This window comes from Erinaceus europaeus, chromosome 3, assembly GCF_950295315.1.
Source record: "Erinaceus europaeus chromosome 3, mEriEur2.1, whole genome shotgun sequence".
Taxonomy (NCBI): domain Eukaryota; kingdom Metazoa; phylum Chordata; class Mammalia; order Eulipotyphla; family Erinaceidae; genus Erinaceus; species Erinaceus europaeus.
The window spans coordinates 17550457-17557834 of record NC_080164.1 but is presented as its reverse complement, the minus strand read 5'-3'; the positions used below and the strand labels follow the sequence as shown (position 1 = coordinate 17557834).

The following is a 7378-nucleotide window of genomic DNA, read 5'->3' as shown; positions in this document are numbered from 1 at the left end:
ATAAGTCTTTGGACTCTGAAGCATGAGGTCCTGAGTTCAATCCTTGGCAGCACACGTACCAGAGTGATGTCTGGTTCCTTGTCTCTCTCCTATTATTTCTCATGAATAAATAAATAAAATTAAAAACAAAAGAAACGGAGTCTACACCCTTCACTTTATACTCTTTGTATCCTTTGAATTTCAAGTTACTAGACTGCTTTATTAAAAAATAAGTAAACACAGGGTCTGATTGCTTAGTGGTTATGGAAAAAAAAACAACTCTCATGTCTGAAGTTCCCAAGTCTCAGGTTCAGTCTCAGGCAGCACTATAAAGGATAGGTGAGTTCTGACTGAAAAAAAAAAGTAAAATAAACGCTATTATTATTATTTTGTCATATCCAGGGGTTCACTGCTTATAAAGTGACCCCCCCATAGGTGGGGGGGCTTGTGTGGATCCTTGCACTTTGTACTATGTACACTTAACCCAGTGTGCCACCACCGCCCTCATCCCGGCTGACATTTTTTCAGACAGAAAAAGCAAGGTAGGGGGTCAAGTGGTACTGCAGCGGGTTAAGCGCACTTGGTGCCAAGTGCAAGGACCCGCGTGAGGATCGTGGTTTGAGCCCCCACCTCCCCACCTGAAGGGGAGTCGCTTCACAAGCGGTGAAGCAGGTCTGCAGGTGTCTACCTTTCCTTTTTTTTAAAAAAGCAGTTTTATTTAAAAAAAATTTTTATATTTATTTATTTCCCCTTTTGTTGCCCTTGTTTATCATTATTGCTATTGCTGTTGTTGGATAGAACAGAGAGAAATGGGGAGAGGAGGGGAAGACAGAGAGGGGGAGAGAAAGATAAAACACCTGCAGACCTGCTTCACCGCCTGGGAAGCGACTCCCCTGCAGGTGGGGAGCCGGGGTTCGAACCGGGCTTTGCGGTCACGTGCACTTAACCCGCCGCGCCACCCTCTTCCTTCTTCTTTCCTTCCTTCCTCTGTCCTTCCCTCCTTTCCTTCCTCCCTCCCTTCCTTCTTTTTTAAATTTTGATACAGAGAAATAAGGCAAGAAGGATACAGAAAGAAACACCTAGAGCCTGCTTCACCACTTGTGAAGCTAACCACCTTCCATTTGGAGACCTAGAGGATGAACCCAGGTCCTTATACATGGCCATTCGTACATTTATGAGCTTGTCATGGCCTGGCCCCCAGGAGCTGGCCCTTAGCCACATATCAACCTTACTTTGTCTTTAGGCCACTAAAGAGACATCAGGTGGGAGTGCCTTTTCTTGCACTTCTGAGTCTTAGTTTGTTCTCCTCATGCTTTTCTGAAATGCTTTGTAAAAAGGCATGGGGGGGGGAGAAAAGCAGGCGAAATTATTTAGAAATTGAAAGACTGGTTTATATTATTTATATTATTTTGAAACCAAAGAAAGACCCAACACTGGCCGCCAGCTATAGACCAATTTCTCTCCTCTCCGTGTGTTACAAACTCCTTGAGAGGCTGCTTCTGTCACGAATTTCTCCTCTTACAGAGAAATTCCGATCACCCGCCCAAGCTGGTTTCCGCCCAGGAAGATCTACCTGCGAATAAGCCCTGGCCCTCTCAACTTACATTGAAAATGGATTCCAGAAGAATTTAAAGACGGGTGCTGTCTTTGTTGATCTCACAGCAGCCTATGACACAGTCTGGCACCGTGGTCTCCTAGTCAAGATCTCAAGATGCCTGCCTCCATGGGTGGCCAACACTATATCGTTTCTTCTCCAAAACAGAAGATTCCGGGTGCATCTGGGTGACAAGTCTAGCAGATGCAGACTTGTCTCAAGTGGCTTCCCCCAGGGCTCTGTTCTGGCTCCTACGCTATTTAATATTTACATCAATGACCTCCCAGAAACTTCTTCAAGGAAGTTCATCTACGCCGATGACATCTGCTGTGTAACTCAGGCATCCAAGTTCGACGTCCTTGAGGAAACACGAAAGACATGTCTCTGATATCTGATTACTGTAAAAAATGGCAACTAATCCCTAGCACTGCAAAAACGGTATCATCTGTTTTCCATCTACACCATGCCTCGGCCTCGCGTGAGCTTAATGTGCAGCTTGGCGATACGAGAATCCGGCATGAAGCCCAGCCAGTCTATCTTGGCGTTACTCTCGATCGCACTCTGTCATTTCACGAACATCTCATAAAAACTGCAGCAAAGGTGGGCGTGAGGAATAACATCATTGCAAGACTGGCCAGCTCCTCATGGGGCGTGAGTGCTTCCACACTACAGAGATCATCATCTCTGGCATTATGCTATTCCACTGCAAAATACTGTGCCCCAGTATGGTTCCGTAGCCCCCATGTCCACTTGGTCGATTCCAAATTATATTCCTCCATGAGGATAATTTCTGGAACCATCCGTTCCACCCCGGTTCCATGGCTGCCAGTTCTTAGCAACATCGCCCCGCCAGATATTCGTCGGGATGCGGCATCATCTAAGTTCATTTCCCACGTCTACGCTCGACTGGACCTGCCAATATACGCGGATATCTTCGCCCACCCTGTCCAACGCTTGACATCTCGTCACCCAATCTGGTCCCCTACGCCTACACTGAACTTCTCTGTTCCAGACTCTTGGAAACAGAGTTGGCAGTCAGCTGAGGTAAAGAACAAACACCTCATCACAGACCCCTGCAAGCGTCAACCCGGCTTTGACCTAGCACGTTATGATTGGGCCCTCCTCAATCGCTATTGAACAGGCCATGGCCGGTGCGCCGCTATGTTCCATCGCTGGGGAGCCAGAGACGACCCGAACTGCCCCTGCGGCTACAGACAGACTATGACCCACATAGTCAACAACTGCCACCTCTCCAGATTCAAAGGAGGTCTCGAAACTTTACATCAGGCTCAACCTGACGCTGCTGACTGGCTACGGAAAAAGGGCAAACGCTAGAAGAAGATTATTCTTTCTCTAGTTTTTTTTGTTGTAGTTGTTGCTTTCAAGGCTCTGTGCCTGCACAATTTTCCCACTGCTTCCAGAGTACTCTTCTCTCTTTTTTTTTCTTTCAGGATTATCACTGTGCTCAGTTTGGTCACAATGAACCCCCTAGGCTGCCATCCCCCCCCCATTTTATTCGACAGGAGAAATTGAGAGGAGAGGGGAGGCAGACAAGGAGAAAGACAGGCACTTGCAGACCTGCTTCACCATTTGTGAAGTATTCCTGCAGCAGATGGGAAATGGGGGCTCTAACCCTTGTCCTTGAGCATAGTACTATGTGAGCTTAACTGGGTGCTCCACTTGCTGGCCTTCTTCTCTTTTTATCTGAGTGGGTGAGAGACAGAGAGCAGAGACACTACAGCATTTGCTCTTTCTCTCATGAAGCTTCCCACTTGCATGATGCTCCCACATGGAGTTTAGGGAGCTCGAACTTGGGTTCTCCCACATGGTAAAATATAAATTTTACAGGCTATTTACAAGTTATTTTCCAGTCCCACTTTTTTTCTGTTAGCTTAAATAAAAATAATACCATTGAAAGGGGGGGGGAATGTCAAAATTAGGGTTGAAGATTTGGCTGGGAGAGAACAAGCAAAGCAGGAAGGTTTGTGGTAGGGGTATATTTATAGGCTAAAGAGGAACAATTTGCATTATGTTGAAAAAGTTGGACAACATACTGATATTTCAACAGTGACAGAACATAGCCGGTCCTCCTTTGTGGAAGCATGAGATGACCACATTACTTCCTGAACTGCTCTTGTTCTAGGCTAATCCCCCAGGTGAGAGGAAATTACAAACTGAGGAGCAAAAAGATTGGCTGACAACTACTTTGAAAAGACTAAAGGCCTTTTTTTTTTTTTTTTTTTTTTTTTGCATTTCTCTAATGATAAATGGAACATTTCTTCATGTGTCTGTGGACCATTTGTATCTCTTTTTTTTAAAAAAAAATTATTTATTCCCTTTTGTTGCCCTTGTTTTATGATTGTAGTTATTATTGATGTCGTGGTTGTTGGATAGGACAGAGAGAAATGGAGAAGAGAGAAGGTGAAGATATTTAGGGGGAGAGAAAGACAGACACCTGCAGACCTATTTCACCACCTGTGAAGCGACTCCTTTGCGGGTGGGAAGCTGGGGGCTTGAACCCGGATCCTTAACGTGCCGGTCCTTGAGGTCCTTGAGCTTTGCGTTAACGCTTAACCCCTGTGCTCCCTCTGACTCCTGACTTCAGGCCTTTTATGAATGAAAACAGCAAGTAAAAGGGGTTGGGGGATGGAGGTTTTACCGGGCCTATCAGACCAAAGGAAATGCATTATTTTCCTAAAGTGGACGGGCAGGTTCCTCCTGTCCATCTACTTATCTGTATTGACACCTGGACTTCCCTATGTGAGAGCTGGGTGTTTCCATAGCCTGGAGGTTGGGGATGTTGCTCACAGCTAAAGCACATTCTTTATTTTTTTATCAGAGCACTGCTCAACTCTGGCTTATGGTGGGGCAGGGGATTGAACCGGGGGCTTTGGAGCCTCAGACATGAGAGTCTCTTTGCATAACCATTACGCTATCTAGAGCACATTCTTTGTAAGTGTGTAATTCTGAGTTTGATCCTTTGATCTCTGCTCTCACTCGCACACACACCCTCAGTAAGGTAAAAAATGTGTGCTTTTCTTATCTTGAATCAGAGCACTATTCAGGCTCCCGCTCATGGCGGTGCTGGAGTCAGATCCTGGGGCTTGGCATCTTCAGGCATGAAGACTTTTTGCATAACCGTTAAGCTAACTTCCTGACCCAGAGTTTTCTTTTTCCACTCTCATCCCACTTCCCAGGGAGAAGGGCCACAGCTATGACCCGGGCCCCAGGCCAGGTTTTTCTATTCAGGTCTCTTTCCTTCCTTGTCCTCCCTGCAAGCCCCCTTTGCATTGTGTCCCAGGCCCGTCCCGGATTCCTGGCCGGGTCAGCCATCCTGGCACAGCCGGCGGCTAGCAACCCTTTGTGTCCGGCTCTGTGTTCCGTCGCGCGCAGGTGAAGACTCCATCTCCCGCCCCAGCCAGCCAGTCTTTCCGGAAAGTCAGGGCCCGGCATCCCCAGGCCGGAGGCGGCGGAGGGGCGGCGACCCCCGCCCGCGCAGCGTCCGTCGGCGCACGTCGGTCGCACTGCCAGTCCCGGCAGGCCGAGCGGCGTCGCCCGCGCCCGGGAGCCCTGGACGCGCCCGCTGCGCCCGGGCTGGGGCCTCGCCGCGCTGCATGCCGGGACTCGGAGTCTAGGCGGCCGGGTCGGCGGGCACAAAGTCCCCACGGCGCTCACGTGTTTACCTTGTGCACCCAGGGGGAGGGGCGGCGGGGCAGGCTGGCGATGAAAAGGAGCCCCTCGTTTCGTCATAAAGCCGCGACCAGACAGGCGGCGCCATCTTCGAACTTGGACTTCCGGAAGGACTTGGGTGAGGGTGAGTGTGCCGCCTCGGGGTGTGCGGGGGGCACCCGGATTCCTCCTCCCCGGGGGCCTTTGGGAGCTCTGAGATAAAGGGAGTCCGCCCCTGCCTCGGCTGCTCCCTCCCCGCCCGGCCTCGCCACTCCCGGCACCTGCGAGGCCGCCCGGTCCACCCTGCCCCGCCGCCGTCCCCACCGTGGCAGTCGAGCAGCCCCCATCTCCGCCGACCGCGGGTCAGCCCGCCGCCCCCCGCGCGGCGCCGAGGCCGCAGCCCGGTGTCGGGGCGCCCGGCCCGGCCCGGCCCTGCCGCCATCGCGTCCCCCGGACCCGCGAGCCTAGAGCGGTCCTCAGTCGGGCACAACTCGCACGGGCTGGAGGTGAAAGCGGCGCCCACGCCCTGGCCCGAGGGAGGAGGGCAGGCGAGCTCCCTTGGAAGCGGCCGCGGGCCTCCCTCCTCTGGGCGCCGACTCCGGCCTCTTCCTCCCGAGGCTCTGCTAACCCCGGGGGTTGTGCCCGGCGCGCTGCTCCCCGATTGGCGCAGCCGAGGGCCAGTTACGTTTCCCGGTCTGGTCCCTTCACGCCGCCGCGGCGAGTTGCCTGTGGGCTGGGGCGGGCAGAGGTGGCGAGTGGAACCCCACCCCTGCCTGCTGACTCACTGGGCTAGTGAGCGATGCCTCCCAGGCACGCTGTTACACAAACTGGAGTCGTCTTGACTCGTTTTCTTGTCAACTGGCCTGTTTATTATTATTATTATTGTTGTTGTTGTTGTTGTATAAAGAGAAAGAAAAGCAGTGTCCCGCCACCACCTACTCTTTCGTCTTTTGTCCCATGTGGTGCTGGGGATCGAACCTAGAGCCTTATGCATGGAAGGCAAGCACCTGAGCCATCTTATCCTCAGAGAACCTTCTGTTCTTTCCTTTTCTCTAATTTATTAACGAGAGGAGGAGAAGGAACCAGAGTGTAACCCTGGCACACGCAATGCTGGAGTTTGAACTTAGGACCCTATGCTTGAAAGTCCAGGGCTTTATCTACTATGGCATCACTACTTTATTTTATTTTATTTTTACCAGAGGATAGCTCAGCTCAGGCATATAGTGGTGACGGGATTGAATTTGGAACCCCGAGGACTCAGAGGCATGAAATCTTACATAACCATTATCCTGCTCTCACCCAGCCCCTGCTGCTGCTATTTCTTTTCTTAAAAAAAAAAAAAAATTCCTGGTGTTGGTGCACCAGATTGAGCACACACATTACCAAGTACAAGGACCCAGGTTCAATCCCCTCCTACACACCTCAAAGGGGTAAGCTTCATGAGCAGTGGAGCGGTGTTTCAGATGTATTTCCTTCTCTTCCCCTCCCCCTCTCCCCTCCCTCCCCTCTCTCTACCTCCCCCTTTCCTCTGTTTATGCAAAATGAATAAAAATTATTAAAATTTCTTTATCTTTTCCCCTTAGTTGTCACCAGGATTATTGTTGGAGCACTGCCTGTATGATGAATCCCCTGCTCCTGGCGGCCATTTTTTCGCTTTGATTTGATGGGACAGAAATTGAGAGGGGGAGGAGGAGATAAAGATGGAGAGAGAAACACACTGTGGTACTGCTTCAGTATTTACTTTTTGATTGCCACCAAGCTTATCGCTGGGGCTCCTTGCCAGCACTACAAATCCACCACTCCCAGTGGCTTTTTTTTTTTTTTAAAGATTTTATTTATTTATTTATTTATTCATGAGAAAGATAGGAGGAGAGAGAAAGAACCAGACATCACCCTGGCACATATGCTGTCGGGGATCCAACTCGGGACCTCATGCTTGAGAGTCCAAAGCTTTACCACTGCGCCACCTCCCAGACCACACCCAGTGGGCATTATTTTCCTTGTATTTTCATTTCTATTTTATTTGATAGGACAGAGAAATTGAGAGGGGAAAAGAAATAGAAAAAGAGAAAGATAGACACCTGCAGCCCTGCTTTACTGCACCATTTCACCATTCCAGAAGCACCCCATCCCCCC

At 50.2% G+C, this 7378-nt stretch overlaps 1 protein-coding gene across 2 annotated transcripts in view; it reads left to right on the top strand.

The window, feature by feature from the left end:
* Nucleotides 1-5182: 5182 nt before the first annotated feature.
* The window catches only part of GTF3C2 (general transcription factor IIIC subunit 2), a 45476-nt gene continuing 43280 nt past the window's right edge, over nt 5183-7378 (top strand). Inside the window, exon 1 of one of the 2 annotated variants that reach the window (XM_016192328.2) lies at nt 5183-5387. The gene's annotated coding sequence lies outside the window, so the exon portion shown is untranslated. The remainder of the gene's footprint in view (nt 5388-7378) is intronic. The other variant, XM_060186744.1, reaches the window with a different exon arrangement.